Source organism: Cervus canadensis, chromosome 10, assembly GCF_019320065.1.
Source record: "Cervus canadensis isolate Bull #8, Minnesota chromosome 10, ASM1932006v1, whole genome shotgun sequence".
Taxonomy (NCBI): Eukaryota; Metazoa; Chordata; class Mammalia; order Artiodactyla; family Cervidae; genus Cervus; species Cervus canadensis.
The window spans coordinates 16,322,369-16,336,421 of NC_057395.1; the positions used below are offsets into that span (position 1 = coordinate 16,322,369).

The following is a 14,053-nucleotide window of genomic DNA, read 5'->3' on the forward strand; positions in this document are numbered from 1 at the left end:
ACATACACTAAGGGGGGGAAAAAGCACAATGGGGCACTCAACAAAGCAAAGAGTGTTTTCCTTGCAAGAAGCCTGCCTTAATTGGCAGAGTTGGTGGCTAGAGTGATGCTCTCAGGTTTCCACTAAACTCTCCTGGCTCACCCCCAAGAGAGCCTGCAAAGAGTTCCCATACAGAAGAGCTCAGCTCTCCACATCTGTCTCTGCCCAAGGTCATTCTCTGACTATATCAAGCTAGGCTAGAAAGTCTCAGATGGAGGGTAACAACTCAGGATCAACCCTCAACACAAGGGGGGCCAGAGTTGGTGGACACATGCCCCAGATGCTACATCCTCCAAGGGACAATTTTCAGTTGTGTTTTTCACAGCAATCCAGAGGGTCCAAGCAGGATGGGGCCCTACAGAGGTGTTCTGTTCCTCACATCCTTTATTGGCTTTCTTCCCTTTCCTCTCTTTCCAGGCTCCCTCTGTGTGCTTTCTGGGATCCACTCCCAAATAATCTACTTGGACCAAAATTCTTTTCTGATGTCTGTGTTTGAGCAATCTCGACTAAAACAGAGGATGATCTCAGAAATGCAATGCTCTGGACACATATGAGCGCCTCCAATGAAAGGCAACCCTCTCTGGAGAAAGAAATAGAGGAAGGAGAGACCAATCGATTCCAAATCAAGGACCAAGGGTAGAAATAAAATAGAGATATAGTTACTCAAGGTAGTTTTTGTTCCCAAACCCTCCATGTTATCACACTCTTAGGGTTAAAGAGTCTTTGTTCTGGAAACCTCTTTGCCAAGGCCCTTGGCAAAACACCTTGCTCAAGGTAGCAATCTCACAATATAGTGGAGTAATGTCTGGGTTGTACCTGCTTCTTTTCCACAGGCCACAAGCCATAAACCAGAGGAGAGTGGACATCATCTCAAGTATAACAATTTTGCAATACAGACAGTTTTCTTTGAAAGGGCTTTACAAATACATCTCTCACTTGGGAACTTCAATAGAAGATAATTACTCTTTTCTGCCTCATAATATATATTAAAAATGTTCAAATGTGGCTTACCAGGGATTTCTGCCAAATATTTTTAGGCACCAGATCCAGCTTTACTTAATTTTATATGGCCTGCTTAGTCTATTACAAAATATCCTTTCATGCAGTATGAATTTGCTAAATAAGCGAAAATATATTCCTTTCTATTAAAACCCCAATTGAAAAAGCCTGCGAGGAGACTTTTATCCCCAGACCTATCTCATGAGGAGATAGCCACTGAAAAGAGATAGAAAGCCTCTTGAGATGTTATATACTTTTCTAAGTTGTCATGACTACCCTGAAACAAAATCAAACATGACCATCACCTTCCAAGAAAGGCCACATACATAATAAGAAGGCTGTTTTCAAATAAACAATGTACTTGATTACCACCCGGGCACACAATATCTCAACCACTATGTCTCATGGCCTTTTCTGTTTTTATGAGTTTATGCCAACACTAGTAACAAGCACAAAAGCCTGTGCAAAACTCTGCATTCGTTGGAGTGTTTGTGTTGGCTTCCTTAAAATCGGCTGATTTCCAAATCTCATTCTCCACCCTACCTTAGTTATATTTATACTGTTGTGCAGAACAAACTAGGATCCATATTTAAATGTGAAATGCTTTGTGACCATTTGTGCAAAGCTCTTTATCGGGGTCTCGCACATTAACGCCCTTCACAATTGACCCACAAGCCGATTGTTTCACACGCCATTTCCACGGGGCTGCTTTCACGCACTCCCAGCCCTGTTTTTACTTTTCTTAGCTTTCCTGGACAATCAAAAGGAAGTAGAACCCAGCCGGCTCGCTGAAAGCTGGAACTGCCCCTTGTCTCCTCCTACCTTCTGTCTCGGGTTTTGTTATTCTGCTTCTTTTTTTTTCCCATCATTTTTGGTAGTGGAGCCAGACTATATAGCTACAATCTCTTGATCCTCATGTCTGCTGTTTTTCCCTTCTGGCTCAAAGTCAATTGAAGACTCACTGTGATCAGTCCCATGAAGCCAAACCCTGCCACCTTGATTTCAGTGGAATTTTATTCTCTGTTGTTGATTTGCAAAAGCAATGCAAAGGGGTATGTATGTGTATAGTGGTAGTGGGAGGTGGTAAGGCTGGGGGCAGGGCAGGGATAAAACCCCTCTTTCTTAAAGTAGTGGAAACATCCCACTTAGGAAAACGTAAATGTTCTCATGCCTTTTTAATTTGGGGATTGCTTTGACTTACAGGTCACAGGGTTCCACACAATTTACTTCCCTCTTCCCAATTTTTTTTTTTTAAGAGAAGGGTTGCAATCTGAACAAATTGAAGCAGAGTAGACTTCCTGTGCCCACGGCACTTTATTTGAAATAATGTTTCATGAGGTGCTATGGCTGTTGATTTAGTCTCTCTCAACTTCAGTTTTCTGTAAAAGAGATTGATCTCTATTTATTGAGTGTTACTGTGGTTACAAGATACACTATGGATGTCTGTCTCATTTGATGGCTATGAAGACTTAATAAACTATCAGACATAAAGCACAGACTGCAGGGTCTGACAAGAGGTGAGTGTGCAGAAATGTTAATCACATCATTGTGATAAAGCATGAATCACAGTGAGAGTTAAGAGGTCAAAGAACTAACAGTGAATGTCTCCACTATAGTTAATCTCATGATTAAGAGCCCAGGTTTTAGAGTTGAACACACCTACCTGCAAATCCCCACTTCATCATTTCCACATACGTGACCTTCAGCAAGTTCTTTAGGCCTCAGTGTCCCTGTCTGCAAAACAGGGATAATAAATTATCCCCCTTAAGTGATGGCTACAAAGATTTTACTTGTATGTAGTTAGCACAGTTTTGCCCATCAACATGTGCTTCACATATCAGCATGTGGTTGTTGCTGTTTAGTCGCTAAGCTGTGTCCAACTCTTTTGCGACTCCATGGGCAGTAGCCCACCAGACTCTCCTGTCCTTGGGATTTCCCAGGCAAGTATACTGGAGTGGGTTGCTATTTCCTTCTCCAGGGGAATCTTCCCAACCCAGGGATCAAACCTGAGTCTCCAGCATTGGCAAGCGGATTCTTAATCACTGAGCCACCTGAGAAGCGTCAGTATTTGGTGCTAAGTTACTTCAGTCACATCAGACTCTGTTGGACCCTATGAACTGTAGCCCACCAGGCTCCTTTGTCCACGAGATTCTCTAGGCAAGAATACTGAAGTGGGCTGCTGTACCCTCCTCCAGAAGATCTTCCCAACCCAGAGATCGAACCCACATCTCTCACGTCTCCTGCATTGGCATGTAGGATAACTTGTGCCACCTGGAAAGCCCTCAGTATATGGTAGGTAGGTATTATTAATATTATTAATATTACTTGCCTGTTTAATATACTTTTATTATAAGAACATAATACAGGATTACCCCAAAGGAAGAATTTATATCTACTCATACATATACTTTGATATAGATTATTTTCAGTCAGTTGATGTATTCTCAGATATTTATTCTCAGGATATTCTCAGATATCCTGAGGACATTCTTCAGTCCTAGGATATCTTTCAAATGAGGGTGCTTCCATGTGATGTAGAAGTTAAGTAGGATGGGAGCCAAACCGCTAGAGAAACTGATCCTGAGGTCAGTTTTAGTGGGAAGAAGTTGGATAGAACATTAGTGATGGTGTAATCCTGCAGCCATTACAGTGGTTTAACACAAATATGGTTCTTTACTGCTCATGTCATAGTTCAATGCAAGTCCACAGGGAGGGTCTGCCCCCAACCATTCAGGGGCTGGGTCTTCCTGTCAGTTGGCTTTGCCATCCTTTAGAGCCTTCAAGTCCTCCATCAAATTATTCCCATCCACCCAGAAGAATAAGAAAGAAAGGATATTGGAGTATGATGCAAGACGTTTTAGAAGCCAGTCCTGATATGGAATACGTCACTTCTGCCTGTATTCCACTGGCTAGAATTCAATTAATGTTGCCATCTACTTTGCAAAGACTTGGACAGCACTGAGCAACTTTTACTTATTCACTCACTTCAAGAGATACTAAGAATTGTCTTCTGGGCGTCCAGAGATTTGCATATCACATGGCACTGTCTTCGCCTCAAGTGGGTATGAGGAACTCACTTTATCATCATCTATCAATCTAATTTAAACTAATTAAGGGACAACAGCTACAAACTGCCATGAAAATGCCTTATTCAGGCTGAATATTTTAATTTCTCAAAGGGTGATCATATGATTTGTGGCCCAATCTGGGACAACTGTGAGAGTGATAAAAGGTGGCAAAGTAAAATAAAATAATATTTTTAAATATTTTTAAATTAACCAACAGAATGATCTTAATTTACTGGTAGAACTTTAAAACTGTTCTGATCAAAACTATTTTTAAAAAATGGCATTTAAAAAATAAACATAGAACAGAATTTTGGACTCTGTGGGAGAAGGCGAGGGTGGGATGTTTCGAGAGAACAGCATCGAAACATGTATATTATCTATAGTGAAACAGATCACTAGCCCAGGCTGGATGCATGAGACAAGTGCTCGGGCCTGGTGCACTGGGAAGACCCAGAGGAATCGGGTGGAAAGGGAGGTGGGAGGGGGGATCGGGATGGGGAGTACATGTAAATCCATGGCTGATTCATGTCAATGTATGATAAAAACCAGTACAATATTGTAAAGTAATTAGCCTCCAACTAATAAAAATAAATGAAAATAAAATAAAATAAAATAAACATAGAATACATCCATATACATGAAATTTTTAACATTGTTAATAATCTGAATGTTAAAAAACAACAAGAAAACAAATTTCCTAGGTACTTATTTATATGCATTAGTCTCTTTATAGTATAATGTTTTTTAACATTCTCTCCTAAAATTCCTTGTTTTCATAAAATATCTGAGATCTGTTTTCAAAATTGCATGATTAAAATATGTGAAATTTTGTAATCGTTTAAGGAGACAACCTCTTCACAATCACTGTGCTGTCTGCCAAACTCAAAGTAAATTCTGCTAAATAAAGGCTGTCTTAGTCTGCTTAGGCTACAATACCAAAACAACACAGACGACAGAAATTTATTTATCTCTGGGAAGTCCAAGATCAAGGTACCAGCTGATTCTGCCATTTCTGATGAGAGTTGTTTAGCTGGCTAGCAGGGCTGGAGTAGACAGAGACAGAGAGACAGCTCTATGGTGTCTCCTCCTCTAAGGACTTTAATTTTATTAGATCAGGGTCCCACCTTTACAATCATTTAACCTTAACTACCTCCCTATAGGCCCTTGTCTCCAAATGCAGTCACATTGGAGAATACCACCCAACACACAAATTGGGGGCAGAGGGGAGGGGAACAGGTTACTGCTAAAGACCATTGTCAATGCTACTTCTTACTGAAATTTATAAATATCTCAGCCCCAGTAATAATTTATTGACTTTTTATCTGTCTTCAGAGTACTTTTCTCAGGCGAATGTTTTTACAAACAAAACTGTTCAAACAAATATAATTTTATTTACGATCCTTTTGAATGTTTTGCCAGACTTAGATGCTATGGAATCATGGACCTTCTTGATTTCATTTTATTCTAGTATATAGAATACAATTTGATTTATCAGTTAAAAATAGGAGGTCTACCAATAGCTTCTTCCCACAAGAGTTTTTCCATAGCATAAGTTATAGCTTCAAATGGAAATCTTGCACACCATTTGAGTTTGCCTTATTTAATGTATAATGTGTAGAAATAAATGTGAATGTCTTCTTTTCTGCAAGCTTTGTTGTCAATAATTTCAGGTTTGAAAGCTTCAACCATTGTAATTCTCTCAACACTCCATTCATTGACTCATTTGATTTAAAGATTTCCAATTGGTTTGGAATAAGACACAACCAAGATGAGCAAATTTATTTACAAAAGGTAGTTCACTTTCACTGGAATGAACCTGCAAAATCTTGACTTCAATTCTGTGAACTGGGTGAGAAAAAAAAACAAACAAACCATTAATAGAACCACCTTCACTAATCTCCTATTGCACAAGCTGCCCCTTGGGCCAGGGAACAGCTGGCTGGGATACCAAGTGTCCAACAGAATCAGAGCCTTGAGTTCTCCCTCCACCAAATCCAGGGGAAGTGAGTCCACTGTAGTCATTCCCGCCTGAATGCACAGTGCATGCTGTCCTAGAAAGGGAGATACTGATTTTGATGCATCTGGGAAAAGTTAGGGGAAGAAAACGTGTCTTCTGTGCCTCTCAGATTGGACTGCCTATTGAAGTGAGAACCCTGTTGACTCCACATGCACCTCACACATGGTTAGGAAAGCATGGGAGAAGTCAAAGTACAATGTGGAGGTCTTCTGAGTCTATTCCAGATTATTTTAATTTAAACATTGACAATAATCCTTTGCTTAAAAAATAATCAGGGACAAATGCTAACCTCAATAGATGACAGAACAACTATCAACCAGGAATATCCCAGCAAACCAGCACAGCTGGAACATACCGTCACATTTTTGTGCTCCTTCACAGTTATATATTCCTCAGAGCTCTCCCCATGAAGATAAGTCATGTATCCATCTTTCAGGTCCTCCAAATGGGATCTGCTTAGCAGACAGGAATTCACTCTGTCGTGAAATCTCAATGCTCTGGCCTCAGAAAGGACCCTTCACTGCCCTCTATTCAAGGTTGGTTTCCCCCAAAATGCCAAGAGAGAGATGAAAACACAAAAATAGCCTAAAACCCTCTAGAGTCTCCTAGTCTGGAAAAATGAGTCAGTGAGGGGTAACACATGTGCTGCTAACACTCATGAAGCCTGAGGGGATAGGGGAGCCATGAAAGCAGTCACATAGTTTTAATCCCTATCTGTATTCCACTTGCACTTTGGAATTCTGGGGTGGGCAGAGCCACCTGTTCACCAAAATTAGGAGATACAATCCCTTTCACACAATTCCAAAAGCTCAAAGCAGCTAGCTTTAGGACAAATTAATGAAAGTCATCTTTCTATCCCAGAGAACAAATCCTGCTATCTATTTCAAGAGCTAGTTTAGAGTGAAGAGGGAAACAGTTTTAAGAGAAAGATGTAACACAAGCATGCAATTTGTTGTAGCTTCCATCTACCATTTTTTCCCCTAAGTTCCCTCTTCTAACAGCCTTCATAGCTAAATCATAATCTGCACTGAATTAAGATATTCCTTATTATTAAAGCTGTTGCCAGGAAAAAAGGAGATTTTACCAAGTCATACATTTGTATATCTATTCACTCAAATGTTCATTCAACACATATTTGTCAAATACCTTAGGAGACAAATGTCACCTCAGGTTCCATATTAGCCACAATATTTTCCAGAAGAGAACCCAATTCAGGCTGTGGGATGTTCTTTGGATATCACCAAATGGATATTCATGATGTTTAACAATGGTAGATCATGGGCAGCAGCCAATCAGAATGACACCCTTCTATAGACTGAATATTTGTGTCCCCCCAAATTCTAACATTGAAACCTAATCCCCAACATGATGGTATTGGGAGGTGGAGCTTTTGATAGGTGCTCAGGTCATGAGGATGGAGCCCTCATGAAAGGGATTAGTGACAAAGAAGCTCCGCAAGCTCCCTCCCTCCTTCCACCATGTGAGAACACGGTGAAAAGACAGCAGTCTATGAACAAGGAAGCTGGTCCCCAGAAGACACTGAATCTGCAAGCACCTTAGTCTGCAAGTCCATCTTCCAGAATTGTGAGAAACGAATGTTTGCAGTTCAAGGCACCCTTGCCATGATATTTTTGTTTTAGCAGCCAGTGCAGACTAAGACACACCCCCATGCAACCAATAAGAAAGGGTGAAACTGAAGAATACTACATGGCCACTCTATATTTACTAGCTGAAGACAGCCCTGGAGCAACCTTAATTTCTGAGAATGGCAAAGACATTCACTTCAATGACAAATGCTTCTAAATGGTGTGTAAGAGCAACAGTATGAAAACATTATCTTGTGTTACTTTCTGAAGAATTTAGGGAAAAAATTCTAAAATATATGTATCTACTTTCATTTCATTGTGTCATATGAGGTGAAAACTAGAGAAGTTACTGGGTGCCTACTACATGTAAACCTGCTACCTATGCCTTACTTCTATCATCTCTAATTCTCACTTGTAAGAACTGGTAAGTAAGAATTACTAAACCTACTTTGTCAAAGAGAAAGTAATTTCCAAGAGACTCTCTGTTTTACTGAAGTCACATATTTAGTTCATGGTGGCAGGTTCAAAACCAGGTCAGTCAAGCTCAGGTCATCTCCCCTTCATTCTAATTTTCTTATGGGAGCTAACTTCTCCCACACTCTTCCCTCCTAGAAGGAGTATGAAATTGACTGGCCCTCTCCTACCAAGGAACAGACGCACGATCTAAACAAGGTTTGGTGAATTGTAGAAATGGTCACAACTGTTCCCCATGACCGCCCTTGTATCCATACTATTTTGCAGTATGAATTTTGCAGCTGTTCTCATCAAGAACTGGAATTTTTTTCCACACCCTTGAATCCGGACTGGCCTTGAGACTTGCTTTTGCAAACAGAATGTGGCAGAAGTGACACTGAAAATTCTGAGCATGTGCCTTCAGAGACCTTGAATACTTCTACTCCACTCTTGCATTCTCATTCAACTGTGAACTAACTAACTCTTGCCATCTTGCTGGAGGATGAGAGCCCATATGAAGCAGAAATAAGCTGTATTGGAGGGACCAGCCCTTAACCAACGATAGAGCTAAGGAAGATGTGACTATATAGTAAACCAAGCTAAGATCAGCTGGGCCTGATTCAGTTCTGCAAAGAAGTTCAGCAGAACCCAGCCTAAACCGTCAACCTACAAAATCATGAACTGCACAGATGTTGTTTTAAGCCATAAAGCTTTGAAGTGGTTTAGTACACAATAAAACCTAGCCAATACGTGAGGATGGAAAAGACCCCGAGGGTGCCCATGGGGAGATTTTTAACTACCTCTTGCTGCCTAGCTCCCTACATCTTCTCTGATTCTTGTTCTTTCTGAGCCTAATTCTCCAACATTATCATTGATGTCATAAGCTACCTGAATCCTTATGACAAGCTCCTTTGGCTTACATTTGTCAGAGTTCATGTCAATCCCCAAATCTCTAACTTATCTCAGAGGCTTTGGTCCAAACTCTTCACTTTGCTGCTGAAAAACTGAGACCAGAGAAGAAATCTAGTTATCTGCCCAAAATCATGCATCTACTCTTGGGAATACTTTAGATAATATAACATAGACAATAGGGCCATCATGATCATACAAGGCCACCACCCTAGTCATGACAGGAACCAACCCTGTATTAGCAACGTAGAAAGACTAGCTGCTGCAAAGGCTTCACACAGTGTTTTCATTTCCATGCCTCTCACAGGCAAGTCAAGGGTTTAATGGTGGGATAGTCTTCCAAGTGCTTATTCATGAACTCAAACTCCTTCTAAATTGTGGTTCTACTCTTCTCTAAGTCCTAGGGTTCTCAATACTCAGCCAGAACATGGGAAGGAAAAAAAAGGTCCTTGAGAGGGTTTTATGAGCCAGGCCTGGAAGCAGCACCTGCCATTTTCCTCATATGCCACTGGACAGAGCCCAGGCACGTGACCACATCAAGCTGCAAAGGAAATGTGGTCCAGCTGCGTCCCAAGGAATATGTGAGAGCACAGATAGTGGCGGATCTTTGCCACAGACTCTTAGCTGATTTTATAGAGAATCAGATCATTAAGATTAAGCCCTTTTTGCTCCTTAGAAAACCACTCCATTCCAAAAAGTGACCAATAAAAGAATAAATCCATTTTCTATTTATTCTTCAATAAAAAAAATACTTTAAAATGTTGCTCATGCAACTGAGTACTCAGAATCTGAAAATCTTACACTTCCTGCAGCTTGCTAAAGCAAAAGTTCTGCTAAAGATAGGAAACCTTGTTCAGAACACACTATTACTCTGCTATAATATTCTCTACTCTTTCCATTTCTTCCAAAAAATAATCCTGGGATTAGGGGCAGGAATTTTACAAGTAATCATTTGCTTTCCTTTGTTTAATCAATGGCACATTTAGCAGTTTATCAACCACTAGATTACTCTTAAAATTTTGGCATCACATTAGATCACTCAGATACAATTAAGGGAAAAAAAACATTTCTCTGCTCCTCACCTCCCTAGTAGATTTCTTTTTTCCTTCCAATTTCATGAGAAAGTCCTCAGGAAAAATAGATCCACAAAAAGTATCAAATTAATAGATGAGCTGAGCCTACATTCTTCTTTTCCCATGATGCCTTCTAAATACCAAAAAAAGACTAGACAGAAGGCGAGACCCATCCATCTACATTCCAAGACACGCTCCAGTTACCCAATCACTGCAGAGGGTTGCCAGGATGCACAGCCCATGCTTTGGACTAGAATCCAACAATTTTCAATGTATTCCAGTTACTGAGTGGATACTAAAGACTCCAACCAGCCATTAAGCAGCCAATGGACTTTTCCGAAGAATCTGCACAGAGGGCACTGTGGCATCTTAAGTGGCCACGCTTTGGGCCACAGAGTATGCCTCCAAACAGCTGAGATTACTAAACAAAGCCGTGGAGTGCATACACTCTCATTCACTGTTTTCACATTTTTCTGTTTCCAAAATGTTTGGCTACCTTTTTTTCCCTTCGTCTCAACCCCCAGCCCCCTAGCTCTTTCTTAAGGACAGAGAAGAAAAAATCTAATTCTCATAAAATGACTGGTTTTCAAAATATGTTAAGCATTTAGAGATTTATTAGAAACATTTTTAGTTCCTCATTAATATAAAGCAAATTATTGTTGATTTACAACAGACGGCTCATCTGATATCCTTTAGACGGTCATAAAAAAATAGTCTGAGCATTAAAAGTGGTTGATGTCTTCCTGGCAATAGCAACTAAACTCAGTCAATGACGGCCGTTTCCAACTGGATGAAAAATAGCCCATTCTCATTGTGTGCTCTGCTCACTTTTGCGTAAGTATTCCAAATAACCTGTGCTTATATGAATTTATTTTCATATTTTGTTCATTTATTAGAGCTTGGGATACCTCATTCACACCAGAGTGATATTCAGAGTGAGAAAGAAATACTTGCTAAGACTACCGTGTCTTTACACCAGACATGTTTTACTATAGCAAATTTTTACTAAAACTTGTGAGGGTTTTTCCCACCTTTAAGCAATCTCAATGATAATAAGTTGAAGCCTGCCTTGGATTTGCTGGCTAGGAGTATCAACTCTTTAGTCAAATTGCAAAGTTTAGGTGCTGGCTCTGCAACTTGAGCAATTTACCTGCTCTTAGTAAACCTCAGTTTTCTCCTCTGTAAAATGGGAATGTCAAGAGCAACTGGATCAAGGGTGAGATTTAGATGAGGTTTATAATTGTTTCATAGCACCAGGCATATAGAGATTTCTCTATTAATATAAGTTGTTGGCACAGGATCAAGACTATTAATAGGCAATTATGAACAGCTTTACCCACTCCCTGTCTGCTAAAGAAAACTACCCTTTGCCAGCTAAATTGCTTCCTGTCTCTTCGTCCTCCCAGAAGGGTCCAGCTTTGTCAGACTAGAGCAAAGGAAAAATGAAAAGGATGCAGGCCAAGGTATGTTCAAGAGATTAAGTAAGAGGCCCTGAGGAGAAAGGCAAGGCTGTGGTATGCAAGGAAATTTTTTGAAAGGTATAGGGAGATTTGAATTTATTGTCTTTGGTATATTCCTATGTTATTCACAGTATCAAAAAAGGACTTGACTATTTCTAAATTTTGAGGAGCATGCTGAACTGTGTGTGTATTTGGGGGGGGGGGGGATTGTGTGTGTGTGTGTGTGTGTGTGTGCGCGCACTTAACTATTATCCTGATTAGACAGGACCACTCAAATTACAGAATTATACATTATTACTACTACTTCTATCATTACTATTCTCTGAGTGTTATATGTTCTTTTTTCAACTGGTTGTTCTGCCCTTAATTAAGAACCTGCTTTCCATTTCCCCTAAAGTCAGGAACAAGACAAGGGTGCCCACTCCCACCACTACTATTCAACATAGTTTTGGAAGTTTTAGCCACAGCAACCAGAGAAGAAAAACAAATAAAAGGAATCCAGATTGGAATAGAAGAAGCAAAACTCACTGTTTGCAGATGACATGATCCTCTACATAGAAAACCCTAAAGACTCTTCCAGAAAATTACTAGAGCTAATCAATGAATATAGTAAAGTTGTAGGATATAAAATTAATGCACAGAAATCCCTTGCATTCCTATACACTAACAATGAGAAAACAGAAAGAGAAATTAAGGAGAAAGTTCCATTCACCATTGCAATAAAAAGAATAAAATACTTAGGAATAAATCTACCTAAAGAAACAAAAGACTTATATATAGAACACTATAAAACACTGATGAAAGAAATTTAAAAATGACACAAATAGATGGAGAAATATACCATGTTCATGGATCGGAAGAATCAATACAGTGAAAATGAGTATATTACCCAAAGGAATCTATAGATTCAATGCAATCCCTATCAATCTACCAATGGTATTTTCCAGAGAACTAGAACAAATAATGTCATAATTTGTATGGAAATTCAAAAAAACCTTGAATAGCCAAAGCAGTCTTGAGAAAGAAGAATGGAACTGGAGGAATCAACCTGCCTGACTTCAGACTATACTACAGAGCTACAGTCATCAAGACAGTATGGTACTGGCACAAAGACAGAAATATAGATCAATGGAACAAAATAGAAAGCCCAGAGATAAATCCATGCACCTATGGACACCTTATCTTTGACAAAGGAGGCAAGAATATACTATGGAGAAAAGATCTCTTTAACAAGTGGTGCTGGGAAAACTGGTCAACTGCCTGTGAAAGAATGAAACTAGAACACTTTCTAACAATATACACAAAATAAACTCAAAATGGATTAAAGATCTAAATGTAAGATCAGAAGCTATAAAACTCCTAGAGGAAAACATAGGCAAAACACCCTCTGACATAAATCACAGCAGGATCCTCTATGCCCCACCTCCCAGAATATTGGAAATAAAAGCAAAAATAAACAAATGGGACCTAATTAAATTTAAAAGCTTTTGTACAATGAGGGAAACTATAAGCAAGGTGAAAAGACAGCCTTCAGAGTGGAAGTAAACAATAGCAAATGAAGCAACTGACAAAGAATTAATCTCAAAAATACACAAGCAGCTCATGCAGCTCAATTCCAGAAAAATAAATGATCCAATCAAAAAATGGGCCAAAGAACTAAACAGACGTTTCTCCAAAGAAGACATACAGATGGCTAACAAACACATGAAAAGATGCTCAACTTCACTCATTATCAGAGAAATGCAAATCAAAACCTCAATGAGGTACCATCTCATGCTGGTCAGAATGACTGCTATCAAAAAGTCTTCAAACAATAAATGCTGGAGAGGGTGCAGAGAAAAGGGAACCATCTTACACTGTTGGTGGGAAGGCAAACTAGTATGGCCACTATGGAAAACAGTGTGGAGTTTTCTTAAAAAACTGGAAATAGAACTGCCATATGACCCAGGAACCCCACTGCTGGGCATACACACCGAGAAAACCAGAATTGAAAGAGACACGTGTACCCCAATATTCATCGCAGCACTGTTTACAATAGCCAGGACATGGAAGCAACCTAGATGCCCATCAGCAGATGAATGGATAAGAAAGCTGTGGTACATATACACAATGGAATATTACTTTGTCATTAAAAAGAATGCATTTGAATCAGTTCTCATGAGGTAGATGAAACTGGAGCCTATTAAACAGAGTGAAGTAAGTCAGAAAGAAAAACACCAATACAGTATATTAACACATATATATGGAATTTATAAAGATGGTAGCAATGACTCTATATGCGAGACAGCAAAAGAGACACAGATATAAAGAACAGACTTTTGGACTCTATGGGAGAAGGCAAGGGTGGGATGATTTGAGAGAAGAGCATTTAAACGTTTATATTACTTTATGTGAAACAGATCACCAGTCCAGGTTCGATGCAAGAGACAGGGAGCTCAGGGCTGGTGCA

General features: G+C 39.6%; 1 long non-coding RNA gene across 2 annotated transcripts in view; it reads right to left on the reverse strand.

Annotated features, from left to right (window-relative positions):
- LOC122448837 overlaps window positions 1–14,053 on the reverse strand; it is a 424,697-nt gene that overhangs the window by 295,377 nt on the left and 115,267 nt on the right. The window contains exon 3 of one of the 2 annotated variants that reach the window (XR_006271782.1): window positions 2,705–2,772. The exons of the other annotated variant lie outside the window; for it this stretch is intronic. This is a non-coding gene — a long non-coding RNA (uncharacterized LOC122448837). Of the gene's footprint in view, window positions 1–2,704; window positions 2,773–14,053 lie in introns of those variants that run through there. 2 annotated transcript variants of the gene reach the window in all.